Raw genomic sequence first — 12880 nt, forward strand, 5'->3', positions numbered from 1 at the left:
GGTAGGTCTAGTCTGATATATTTCTATGGACCTGCCACTGGTGGAAGGGCTCCTGTGGACCTTGTGAAGCATATAGAAGCAGAAGAAAAGGTTCTTACAGACTTTGTAAGGTGAAGGGGGATGTGCTTATGTAATCCAAAACTATGGGCCTGGTTCTCCAATCCTTTACACCTTGTATAACCTTCACGCTTGTGCTAAAAAAGAGTAGTTTTACCAGATCTGGTCAGACACCCTCTGAACTATAGGTATAAATGATTGCCCAAGGTAAAAGGCAGTGCAGGATCACTATATGGTAATGCTTGTGCACAGGAGGGAAACAATTAGGGCAAACATTTAACTTCAGCTGTCAGTTTCAAACATCTCAAAATTATAGCCCAATAACTGTAATTCTTTAACATAGGTTATTTAGGGGAAAATTATCTAAAAGCTATACCCCAGCTCAGTATGTTTTCTTCTCTTTTTCCATACTTTTTGTAGATAAATGTCCATGGTCCATGAAAGCAACCTATTAATATGTGATGGCATGCACTTTTTAAAACCACTTGATGCCACTGAAAGTGAACCTCACAAGTGATTGCTTTTATTATGGGCTTTGAAATAGTTTCTTTATACAAATTTGTGTAAAATTATCTGAAATGAGGTTTTTTTTGGCTAACCTTTATTTTTCATAAAAGCAAGAATGATGATGGTGACTATCACAAAGCATTTACATTAGTATTTACTTGAATAAAAGACACCCACAGATTTCTATAGGTAGCACTCAAGATTTTTTTCTGTTTGTTCTCTGCATATAAACACTTTACTCATATGTGTGTACTTTACCTGGAATGAATCAGAGCTTGACATGTAGGGGTAAATGCTTGCCAAAAATCTACCCCAGAGTCCTGGCACAGAAAGCAATTAATATGAGCCAGACAAGGATTTGACCATGTTATTTGCAACTAGAAACCATCCTTCTTTAACTCTTACCTCCCTCCCTCCCCACAATTCCTGCCACACACACACTTTGCGTGAATATGTAGAAGGGAAGTTTAACCTCTGAAAGTGCATCTAGCCAACATTTCTTACAGTAGCCTCATTATTTCCAGATGAGATGCTTGGCCAAAACTTGTGAAGTCCAGATAGAAAAAGGTTTAATACTTCCTGATATTCCCTAAGTCTTGCTTATTTTTGGTCTCTGGAAAAACAGCTCCCCCAAGAGAGTCAAACTCCCCACAGCTGCTCTGGGAGGGGCTTTCACTACTTTCATTTCCTTCATGTTTTACAGCACAGATGGTATTGTGACCCTTTATCTTCAGTGTATTCCTTTGTACTCAATTATTGCATCACATGGGATATATAACATCGTACACTAATATCAGATCCCTGGAATATAAAGGTGTTAGAGAAGAGACAACACTAGTTTTGAATATATTGCTTCCATTTGTCTGTCACAGCCTTCATATCACTACAGCATAAACTTTTATAATGTTTCTATTAGACTAGAGAGGCTTATGACGAATACCAGCTACCCATCTATATTTTTGATAGCACTAATATGGGGAGTTGAGTGGTTTACTTTAAGTGGATTTGCTTAAGCTTTACACATGCTACCTATGGAGACTTTTATAAAACATAATAAATAATTTAGGGTACGTCTACACTTGCTCCCTAGTTCGATCTAGGGATGCAAATGTAGGCGACCGAAATTGCTAATGAAGCAAGGATTTAAATATCCTGCACTTCATTAGCATGATCTCGCCGGCGTGTTACTCCACTCAACAGCTGATTTGAACCAGGAAGTGCACTGGGACATGTTAGTTTGAACCAAACCCCTTTGTTTGAACTAACGTTACTCCTCAGAAAATGAGTAATAAAACTATACTGCAAGGGGCAAAACTATGCTCATACACTAAGGGTATGTCTACACTACCCTCCTAGTTTGAACTAGCGGGGTAATGTAGGCATACCGCACTTGCAAATGAAGCCCGGGATTTGAATTTCCCGGGCTTCATTTGCATAAGTGGGGAGCCGCCATTTTTAAAACCCCGCTGGTTCGAACCCCGTGCAGCGCGGATACTCGGGGCTCGAACTAGGTAATTCGAACTAGGATTCCTATTCCGAACTACCGGTACACTGGTACTACGTAGTTCGAGCCCCGTGCTGCACAGGGTTCGAACCAGCGGGGTTTTAAAAATGGCGGCTCCCCGCTTATGCAAATGAAGCCCGGGAAATTCAAATCCCGGGCTTCATTTGCAAGTGCGGTATGCCTACATTACCCCGCTAGTTCGAACTAGCGGGGTAGTGTAGACATACCCTAAGTTAGTAAATGTGTTGAATCTACGCAAATCACTTTTTCTTCTCACCTCTAATTGGAGGCTAAAGCACCTGTTTTCCATCTAGAATTGATGAGTCAGACCATATAATGAAAATAATTAAAGTTTAACCCTTCCACCGGCACTGAGCTATGGTTTTCAGGGCATTCAGCTGCCATTATTCCATAAAGACACTGTGTCAGTCAATAAATGATAGACAGGACTTATCCTGTACTGATCCTGATATCCTGGATACTAAGTCCCTTTGGGTACGTCTACACTACAACGTTAATTCGAACTAACTTAGTTCGAATTACTTAATTCGAACTAACGCGTCTAGAACTAAAAACTAGTTCGAATTAGCGTTTTGCTAATTCGAACTAGCAAGTCCACATTGAGTGGACCTTGAACAGGGCTTAAGGATGGCCGGAAGCAGTGCCGGCAGGGCATCAGAGGAGGACTTAGAGCGTGGAGATGCTGTCTCAGGCTAGCCGAAGGCTGCGCTTAAAGGATCCCGACCCCCACCCCGGACAGACAGTTCTAAGGGGTGCCCTGCTTGCAAAGCAGTCCTGGCTTGGATTGCCCGGAGTACCCACACTGGGCACATCACACCACTCGGCCATCAGCCCGGCTGCACTTGCCGCAGGCTGCGACCTGGGGAGAGGGGTCAATCGGGGGGCTGCAGGAGAGCTTCCACCCCCAGAAGCCTACAGAGCCAGCCCAGTCCTCCCCATCGGGGGCTCGTACCCCATTCCTCCCTCACCTCCTTCCACTTACCCTTCCCTAGCCCCCCTTCTTATTGATGTACAAAATAAAGATAACGTTTCTTCCAACATTGACTCTGTCTTTATTGAAAAAAAACTGGGGGAGACTGGGAAAAGGAGGTGGGAGAGGGGAAGAGAAAGGCTGGGAGAGGGGAGGGCAACTAACATGATCAGGGGTTGGGAACAGGTCCCAGATGAAGAGAGGCTACAGAGACTGGGACTGTTCAGCTTAGAAAAGAGGAGATGGAGGGGAGACAGGATAGAGGTCTCTAAAAGCAGGGGTTGGGTAGAGAGGGTGCATTCAGAAAAGTTCTTCATGAGTTCCCATAAAGAAGGACTAGAGGACAGCAAAGGAAAGGAATGGGTAGCAGGCTTGAAACTAGTAAGAGAAAGTTGTTGTTCTTGACAAAGCAAATAGTTAACCTGTGGAACTCCTTGCTGCAGGAGGCTGTGAAGGCTACAACTAGAACAGAGTTTAAAGGGAAGTGAGATCAAGTCATGGAGGTTGGGTCCATGTAGTAGTCTTAGCCAGGGGGTAGAAGTGGTGTCCCTGCCCAAAGTTTGTGGAAGGCTGGAGAGGGATGGCACGAGACAAATGGCTTGGTCACTGTCTCATGGAAGGAGTAATGGTAGTTCGAACTAGGAAGCCTAGTTCGAACTACCTAGTTCGTGCCCCGTGTAGCCGCGCGGCACGGGGTTCGAACGAGCGGGGTTTTAAAAATGACGGCGCCCCGCTTATGCAAATGAAGCCCGGGAAATTCGAATCCTGGGCTTCATTTGCAAGTGCGGTATGCCTACATTACCCTCCTAGTTCGAACTAGGAGGGTAGTGTAGACATACCCTTATGTCCTAAGGCCTAACTAAGTTGCTGAATTCAGAGAAAAGTGGTCAGTTGCCTTTCTCGCTCAGGTGCACTGATACTCACATCTCTCTTCAGTGTTCAGATCTTGGCACAACTTGGTGACTGACCCATACAGAATGCAAGAGATCAGTTCCCACAGCTGCTCTTCATCAAGGTTCCTGCTGGGCAGGAACATCTCGAGGTTGCAGAAGGGGCTCCATAAGAATCTGGCCAGAGGAGGCTGTTAAAGGATGTGCGGAACCATGCTTCATTTAACCTGGTTATCCTGCACTACTGGTCAATTCTACCTACATTTTGGGTAGTACTGGATCAAAGAAAGGTGTTTCACCTTTTTTCAGGAGTTCAGGTACTTCTGCACATTATAGTTTCCCTAAGTTTATAAACTGAGGGTATGTCTACACTTGCACCCTCTTTTGAGAGAGGGATGCAAATGCAGCTGAGTGAAATTGCAAATGAAGTGCAGATTTGAATTTCCCATGCTTCATTTGCATAATCGCGGACTGCCGCTATTTCAAAATACTTTATTTTGAAATAACAAATGTGTAGACGCGGTTTTTTGAAAGAAACCCCTTCTTTAGAAGTAACTGGAGTAAGGGTTATTTCGAAAAAAGGGGTTTCTTTCAAAATAACAGCGTCTACACAGTGTTTGTTATTTCGAAATAGGGTATTTTGAAATAGCGGCGGTCTGCGATTATGAAAATGAAGCATAGGAAATTCAAATCTGTGCTTCATTTGCAATTTTGCTCAGCTGCATTTGCATCCCTCTCTTGAAAGAGGGTGCAAATGTAGACATATCCAAAGTGAACACTGTCTTCTGGATTATTAGTCAGTGAAAAACTGTAACAAAATGTTCAAATAGTTGTGAGTGAAAGTTAACAGCATCAAACTATATTTATGGGTGGCAGACTTACACTCCCTCAGAATATGTTTGAATGCTTTTCACTTCCCTACCATAATTTCTTCTTCCTCCCCCCCACTCCCTTCTATTAATTTTTGTGTGTTTAATGCTCATGAAATTTCCTACAGTCTGGGATAGGATCTGCAAAAATTAAAGAAAAATAATAATTTAGAATTGTCATATCTATTTCCCTCAGTCCCCATATGATGAAGTCAAAGGGTCCAGCTTTTATCTATTGCTAATTTCAAGTTTATTTTGGTATTACTCTCATGAAATCACCACACATTAAAGAGTGATGAACACAGAAGTGCAATAAGCAATAAGAATCAGACCTACAGGAGGAGAATATCATGCAATATATTCATTTTATTACTTAGTGGAAACACTGTTGATAAACAAAAGCTAGCACTATGTTGGCAGGAAGTCACTAACAAATAAAAAGATAGTGTCTCAAGCCCTTGTTCCCTAGTAAAGGCTATTGCACTAGGGAGCAAGCCTTCATAGCATAAGAAAGCTATACAGAGATGTGAATCTGTTTTTAAATAACTTTGAAGATGAATCCTTTGATATATTTAATACTCAGAATCTCTTTAATATCATCAATCTTTACTATTCGATAGTGCAAAGGGCCTCTCTCCAGGGAAGGAAGAAGTTTCTAAAACCACAAATGAAAGATGCTCAAGTTTCTTCCTGACTCATTCAGATATTTGACTACTTTTTTTGATTAGCCTTTCTTCTCTAATGGGATTGTATCATTTTAAGCTACTCCAGTTGCCGTTATAGTACAGGCCTTAAATAGTTGAGAGAGGAAATACTAGCAAATTATGACAGGGAAAGAGTCATTTCAGATTATTTCCAGAAAGGCTCTTTAGTAATGCACTTCATGACAAAGATCAGCAACATGACCTGCTTCTACCTGCTCTTTGTGAAGACTGTACACATCACAGATAAGCACTGGATGGTCAAACTGCCAAGCACTGCAAGGAGACACCAAGATATCACATTTCTGAAATTATTCCCAAAACTTTAAAGATACAGATGAAACAGACATTTCCAATAAGGACCAAAATCAACCCACTGTTTATTTCAATGTGTCCCCAGCGACCTCATTAAAAAGACAACCTCAAATATTTAGTTTATAAGCTCTTTGGGGAAGGGATTATCTTTATTTGCATACTAGCAGACTTACCCTGCATTGCCCCCGTCTATCAGGGCAGGGAGCTAGTGGTGTGGGGGGTGCAGGAGCCAGGGTAGGGCCTTGGGTGTGTGTGTGTGTGTGGCAGTGCAGGAGACTGGGGATGGGGAGGTGTAAGAGTGAGGGTTGGAGGGTGAGAAAGGGCTTGAGGGTGAGGAAGGGTTCAGGGTGAGGGGTCCCATCCAGCACAGTCCTTTTTTCCCCCCTCCCCAGCTCCACTCCCCAGCCACCAGGGACATTTTCTCTCCCCATATTCTCCCCCAGATGCCACCCCGCCCCTGGTGCTGGGACAAAGGGCCAGGAGAGGGGGAAAGAGTTTGGGTAAAGGGGCTACTTATCCGGTGTGTTGCCAGGCAACATGGCAGAGCCCTATCCCTTCTGGCCACTCTCTTGATGGACACTGTAGGATAGCTCTCCCCTGTGGGCTATCTGCCCCAGTAGCCACTCTCAGAGGCCCTCCCTTTGCATGTCAAATACCGCCTGCTTCTCTGACAAACTAATTCATGATTTGTGCTGGTTTAATTTTTAATTGTGTTTGCTGCATTAAAAATTTGCAAAATATTTGAAGTTCATTACAGAGACTTTGAAGGAAGAACAGAGAAAATAAATCCTTTCCTGATAGGAAGAGACAACATGTTTTTTGCTTTAAATATAAAATGCCACTTAAACACTTGAATTAATAATTATGTAATAAAACCAACTCAAAGAGGTGGAATATGGCATATTAGTAAAATTAATTCAATGATCAGCACAATCACTGGTGTCTTTTTATGGGTATCAGATACTGCCAAGTTAAATTATTTAACTCTATAGACTAGTGCTTTGCTGACTGGTCCAGCTAAATACCTATTGCACATCTCAAGCTGTGATAAGTGCAGGGTAAGATTTTCTGACTTTCTAAACTATTAAACTAAGCATGCAGAAGGTTTATCTGCCCAGACGTATTTAAAGTAAAATTTGAGCTTTTAGAAATTATAGTATTATCATCGAATGCCTGAGATTTCCAGAAGAACTGGCAACATCAAAAAGCTACGATTATTATAAAATCTCCAATTTCAGCTGCTTAACCTTTAAAAAAAATAAAATCTGATATACTAATCTTCTAGCCAACCAAGTAGCTATTGACAAGCCTTTCACAAGAAAGGAATATTTAATCTCTTAAGGACATTTCTGTGTATTGCGTTTCAGAGCTGCAAATGCCACAACCAACCCTAGGTAGAGGACTCTGCTTTTGTGATGTGTAGGTTAGAAGCAGCACAAAGTATTTTTTTTCTTTTGCACATGCTTGTTTTGGTTTTGATTTAGTTAGTTAGTTTTTAAATTAGGAAGAGCTCACTGCAGAGATAACAGAATCTTGTGACAAGAAAGGAATATCAAGCATTAGGGAGCCGGAGGGGATTATTGCTGCTGTTTTGACTGATGACTGCATGTTTGTGTGAAAAGGGTCCAAACTGCCATTTTCAGATGCTTGTGTTGTCTGGTACATGACAGCTGAGATGCACAGAGCTACTGATTTAAAAAATTGTATGTTACATGCGCCCATCATTAGCTGCATTGATTGTGGCTGGGCACCCAGATGGAGAGGAAAGCAAATTACTCATTAGACTGGAGGAAGGGGGAAAACAGATACACAGTGCAACTGTATTGCCTTTGTTGAGCCTATCATTCAGTGGACATTGGGGAATATTGCTACATCTGTTCAAAGAGCTTTACAATAATTGATACTGTTCTGGAAAGACAAAGAAAGCTGCTCTGGCCTAGCGGAAATTAATAGAATCTTGCATGCCTACATTCTTGGAGGGTATGCAGAGTGAATCAGCTAGACCTAGGTAGTCAGAAACATGGAGAATATGCATATTTTACACACGCAGCAGACAAAGCCAAATGCTTAATATCAGGAAGTGATTGGCAGCGTGTTGGTGCAGAGCAATGCTCCACACATATAAATGCAAGGTAAAAAGTGATGAGCAAGACATGAGTGCAATAATGAGAGTTCTGCTGCATGCCCACCAAGTTACAGGGCAGGAGCTCTATCAAAGAGAATCATATTCTCAGCAGGTGTGAACTGGTGCAGCTCCACTGAGTCACTGTGATATAAACCAGGAAAAACCTGGCCCTCCACTTGCAAGCTGAGACTCACACTTAAGTCCCCTGTCTCTTCAGACATACCCACGCTCCATCCAGCCCTTTTTAAACCTGTGCTCTCGAGAGGGGGAAACGGGTGTGCCAAGACACTGGGACACATTTTTGCTCAGTGACTTCAGTGGGTACAGTGTCAGTGTCAGGCCCAAGCACTTTAATTGCACCCAAACAGTAGGATGATTATATTTCCGTATGCTGAATATAGGACCCCTGGAAAAATTACTCGTATTCAGGTATGTTTAATGACAAGAAACCAGACTTATGCAGTACCAATGTTCAAATTAACATCAAGTTGACGGAGCTCCTGTTAAAAACAACTGCGTAGCTGGATTCTGTTTATTTACCTTCTTATCTTTAGGGCTTTAGAGTTAACAGGGGGAGAAGTGAGATATATACCCATAAATCTCCATTCACACATGGGGAGAGGTCACACACACACACACTCTCTCTCTCTCTCTCTCTCCTATACACCTCTCTCACATGGGAGGCAGGTGACTGACTGACTTGACCCTCCCAGACCTGTCCTCTCTGTGCTCTATGCTTGGCTGAGCCCCCAGGACAGACCCATCTCTCCTGTTGGCACCATGTCTTCCCAAGACAATACTGGGAGAAGGGCGGATGCAGGGTCACTTTCCCTCTCCAGATTTTAGTCGGGTTCTCATTAGAATGAGGCCAGCAGCAGTTTTATGCACTGTACAGGAGGAAAGGGACAGGAGTTGCTTCCAGCCACAGGTGAGGGTTAAGGGATGTCCTAGGCTGTGTCTCTGCAGAGCTCATCTTTTTGCCATCCCCTCCACTATGGATGGAAACAGCTTGTCCCTCTTTGTCTGCATAGAGTCAAATGGCAGCTAACACTTCCAGGCTGCTGCTGGCCATGGACATAACCCAGCTGCCTCCTGTCCCCCAGCTACAGCGCAGGCACAAAAAGGTTAAACTCTAAGTCTGCATTGTGTACCAGGGCCCAGGGAATCTGACTGCAGGGGCCTCAACCAAGTAGACCAGAAAGGTGGTTCGGCAGGAGAGGAGATGGAACAGCCCCCTTCTCCATCAGTCAGGACCCAGGGTGAGGTGGTGGTAGTGTGTGATGAAGGTGCTAAGTCACTAGTCCGGGTGGCTGCTGTTGAGCCTGTAGGTTCGGGGCATGAACAGGCTGGAAATTGCCTCCCCCGCCACTCCAGAGCCACAGTGCCTGTGCTGTGTGGGGCTTTGACACAAGGAAGGCTCAGATCCTCCTGGCCAGTGCCCCAAGCTGGAGGGTCTTAGGCTTTACCGAGGTGCTGGCCAGTCCAGGGGAGGAAAGGAAGGAGCCTACCAGCTAGGTTGTTAGTAAGCCAAACACTCTGCTCAGTGGCCGATTCTCTGCACAATAGTATGGAGAGGGTGCATCCTGCCAGGGATGATATGGTGGAACAGCAGGGCTGGGGGGACAATGGGACACAAGAGGGAAAGGAAAGTGAGAGGGAAAGGATAAAGGGCTGATGGATGGGCAGCAGAGGAAACACATAACCAGCCAATGCGTGGTACCTACATGAACACAACAGACTCCATGGCTCAGAGAACTCAGCCGGTGCTGGCCAGAACTGGGATGGAGGAGGGCTGCACTGACAGACCAGCAGGAGGAACAGTCAGTCATGCATTCTGTATCTGTCTCACCATCAGCCTTGGAAATCCATCTCCATCTTTAGTCACTGGACCCTCCCACTCACTGCTGGGATCTGACCAATAGCAGGACCCACCATTACCAAAGGGGTGAACACAGAAAATAGAGGATAAATTGCCAGTTTTTAAAAGAAAAAGTTAGGACGCCTGCAAGAGGGCTTAAATATGGAACTATACCTTTAAAAACAGGACATCTGGTCACCTTACCACACAGTTTCCATTCATACTTACTCTGGAGTGCAACCATTTTTCTCTGCCTTTTCTTCTGGTGCAAGGAATTTATAGTACCAAAGCCTTAGTGGTTAGCTGTTAAAATCCCATCTATTTTAGAAGAAAACAAAACTGATTTGAACTGAACACTATACTAGACACTCAATTATACTAGAAACATCTTTATTCTAGAACATCAAAGTATTTATTAGAATAAACACTTAGCTTCCAGATTTAAGTCAGCACTTTTTCCAAAATATTCCCCTTTTACTGAGATTTTAATATGCTATCTTGTACTTTCTACCCCATGGCTTGGCAAATGGTGATGCTGAATTCAATGAAGCTGTACACGATCCTCAATACTAAATGATTGAGCTTTCAGGGTTGGCCAGCTTCTAATGGTTGATAGACTGGATTGAACTCTGAAGGTTGTTTGAGACATATAAACTCGTGGTTATTGTTGTTAAGCCACTGACTTAGTTGAACTGTAGAAATAAAAGGGATTCTATTTTTTGTTTTAATGAGGATTTTTCAGAGCATCCGAAAGCTCAGATGAGACCAGATTAGAGCTCCGAAAAAGAAGGCAGCAAGTTATAGGGTTATTTTTTTAAGCAGAGATTTCTCACTAATAAAATTAAAGCTTTAACATTTCACTTCAGTACAAAGAGAGGATACCAGTCAGACACCTTTCCCCGTTGTGCTAAATCATCGGTTGCAGCAGACTGGTAGACTGGAATAAGGCATAAATATTAAACACTATGTGTAATTAACCATTGTAACTGATAGGTCTGTACACGGGGGTAAGGGAGAGACAAAGGGGGCAATTGCATAGGGGCCCGGTGTTTCATCTGAGGGCTGGGGGAGATTCAGTTTCCTGGTCTTGGCAGTGCTAAGGGCTGACTGCCTTGGCCCCACCTTTTCTGGTGGTATGGAGCTGGGCCCTCCTCCCACCTTACCCCAGGGCCCACAGTGACTGTCAGCCCCACTGGTAGCTGACTACCAACAGAAATGGTAGATGCTCTATCACTGGAAATATCTTTCTAAAAGATATACCCAAGTTTAAATATAGTCTATTGGGCTTGATGCAGGAGTGAGTGGTTAAAGTTCTAAACGGTTGTGTTATGCAAGAGGTCACACTAGATTATGGCTACTCAACTTTGGAAGCCCCAGGGGCCACAATGATACTCGCAGAACATGCTGAGGGCCGCAACTTAAATGTGGTTGCATATACATGCAAATATATACTCAAATAGTTTTTCACACTGATGGGCATGAATACAAAGCACTTCCCATAATTCCCCAGAGCTCCCGGCACCTCCTCTCTGAGGGCGAGAAATGCCGACACTCTGTACCCGTCTATTCTAGCCTGCTCATTCGCTTGTGACTTTCTATGCTCACCCCACCTGGGAGATGCCTCGCCATTTTGGAACATGTTCCCAGTAGAGGCTATGTTCATAGGATCCCACCTGCAGGCTATGTGTTGAGCCCCATGTAAATCCAAACCTGCACAGCAGGCTGCAAACAAATGGTCTGTGGGCTGTGTATTGAGTAGCCCTGTACTAGATGGTTTCTCCTAGCTTTGAAATCTGAAAAATACAGCTTCTGCAGAGTTGAAAAAAATGACATTTTAAAAAGTTAAATTCTGCCATCTGATGTGAATACACAGCTCATGCTGAAATCAGCAGGCAAGAGAGTTAGCCCTATGGCAAGGGACCAAAGTGAATAATGATTTTTGTAGAAAACAATCAGGAGCTCAACATACTTGTATGCACCCAGAAATATCTTTCCACCAAGGAAAAATGACAAGGAGGAGTCCTTTGGCACCTTAAAGACTAACATTTATTTGGGCATAAGCTTTCATAGGAAAGCTTCATCTGACAAAGTGGGTCTTTGCCCACGAAAGCTTTTGCTCCTTGTTGTTTTTGCATGTACAGACTAACACAGTAACCCTCTGATACTTTCCACATAGGTGTTCCAATGCAGGTGGTTGTTTTGAATGCACTTGGGGCTGTCACTCCTTTTAGTGACATATGCACTATTGAAAACTGGAATGTTGTCTGTCATTATAAACTCCATTTGGAAACTTTGCAAAGGCAGCAAAAGCAGGATTTTGCAATTTGATTTTAGTACTACTTGAAAGGTCAGAAATAGAAGCTGTGGGGAGAGAGGGTAGAATTGCAACAGCAAGATCTAACAGATAGCCCGATGCCATAATATTGATGGAAATGTAGATAATCCCGTCTCAGTTAGTGACCAGTAGTCAGGTTTTCTCTTTAAACAGCATGTGAATTATTAAATGCAACTGGTTTCAATTTAGGGAAAGGAACTTTATTCATCTCAAAATTCTAGAACAGTATCAAATTTAAAACTAAATAAAAAGAGAGCTTCTTTAGATTACTTAAACCCAAATGCATCGAACAGTAAAAGTTGTTCAAAATAAATGTAAAAAGTGATCCATTTGTCCTTGATTCAAACTGATTTCAAGGAAGGAATAGCTACATGATTCTGGCACCCTTTTAATCTGGTAACTATTGCTGCTACAATTCAAAGACTCCCGTCCCCCCGCAGGTGAATCTCCACACCTTTGCTTTGGCCTTCCTTTTCTGACCTTTCAAGCTGTTCTAAAATTAAACTGCAAACATTTCTCTCTCTTCCTCCAAAGCGCCAAACATCATTGCTAACGGCAGATAAAACCAGAATTTTCTGTTGTAAAGTGGTCGCCATTAAAAAAAGTCAACGTTTGACAAAAGATTACAGCTACTGCCGTTTTCATCATCAGCTTAGAAAAGTAGATGTGAACTGCAATATGTATCTCATACTAGTGCATAGGAACTGTTGAAAAATCCTGATTTATTA

Source organism: Pelodiscus sinensis, chromosome 6 (assembly GCF_052426305.1).
Source record: "Pelodiscus sinensis isolate ZL-2025 chromosome 6, ASM5242630v1, whole genome shotgun sequence".
Lineage (NCBI taxonomy): Eukaryota > Metazoa > Chordata > Testudines > Trionychidae > Pelodiscus > Pelodiscus sinensis.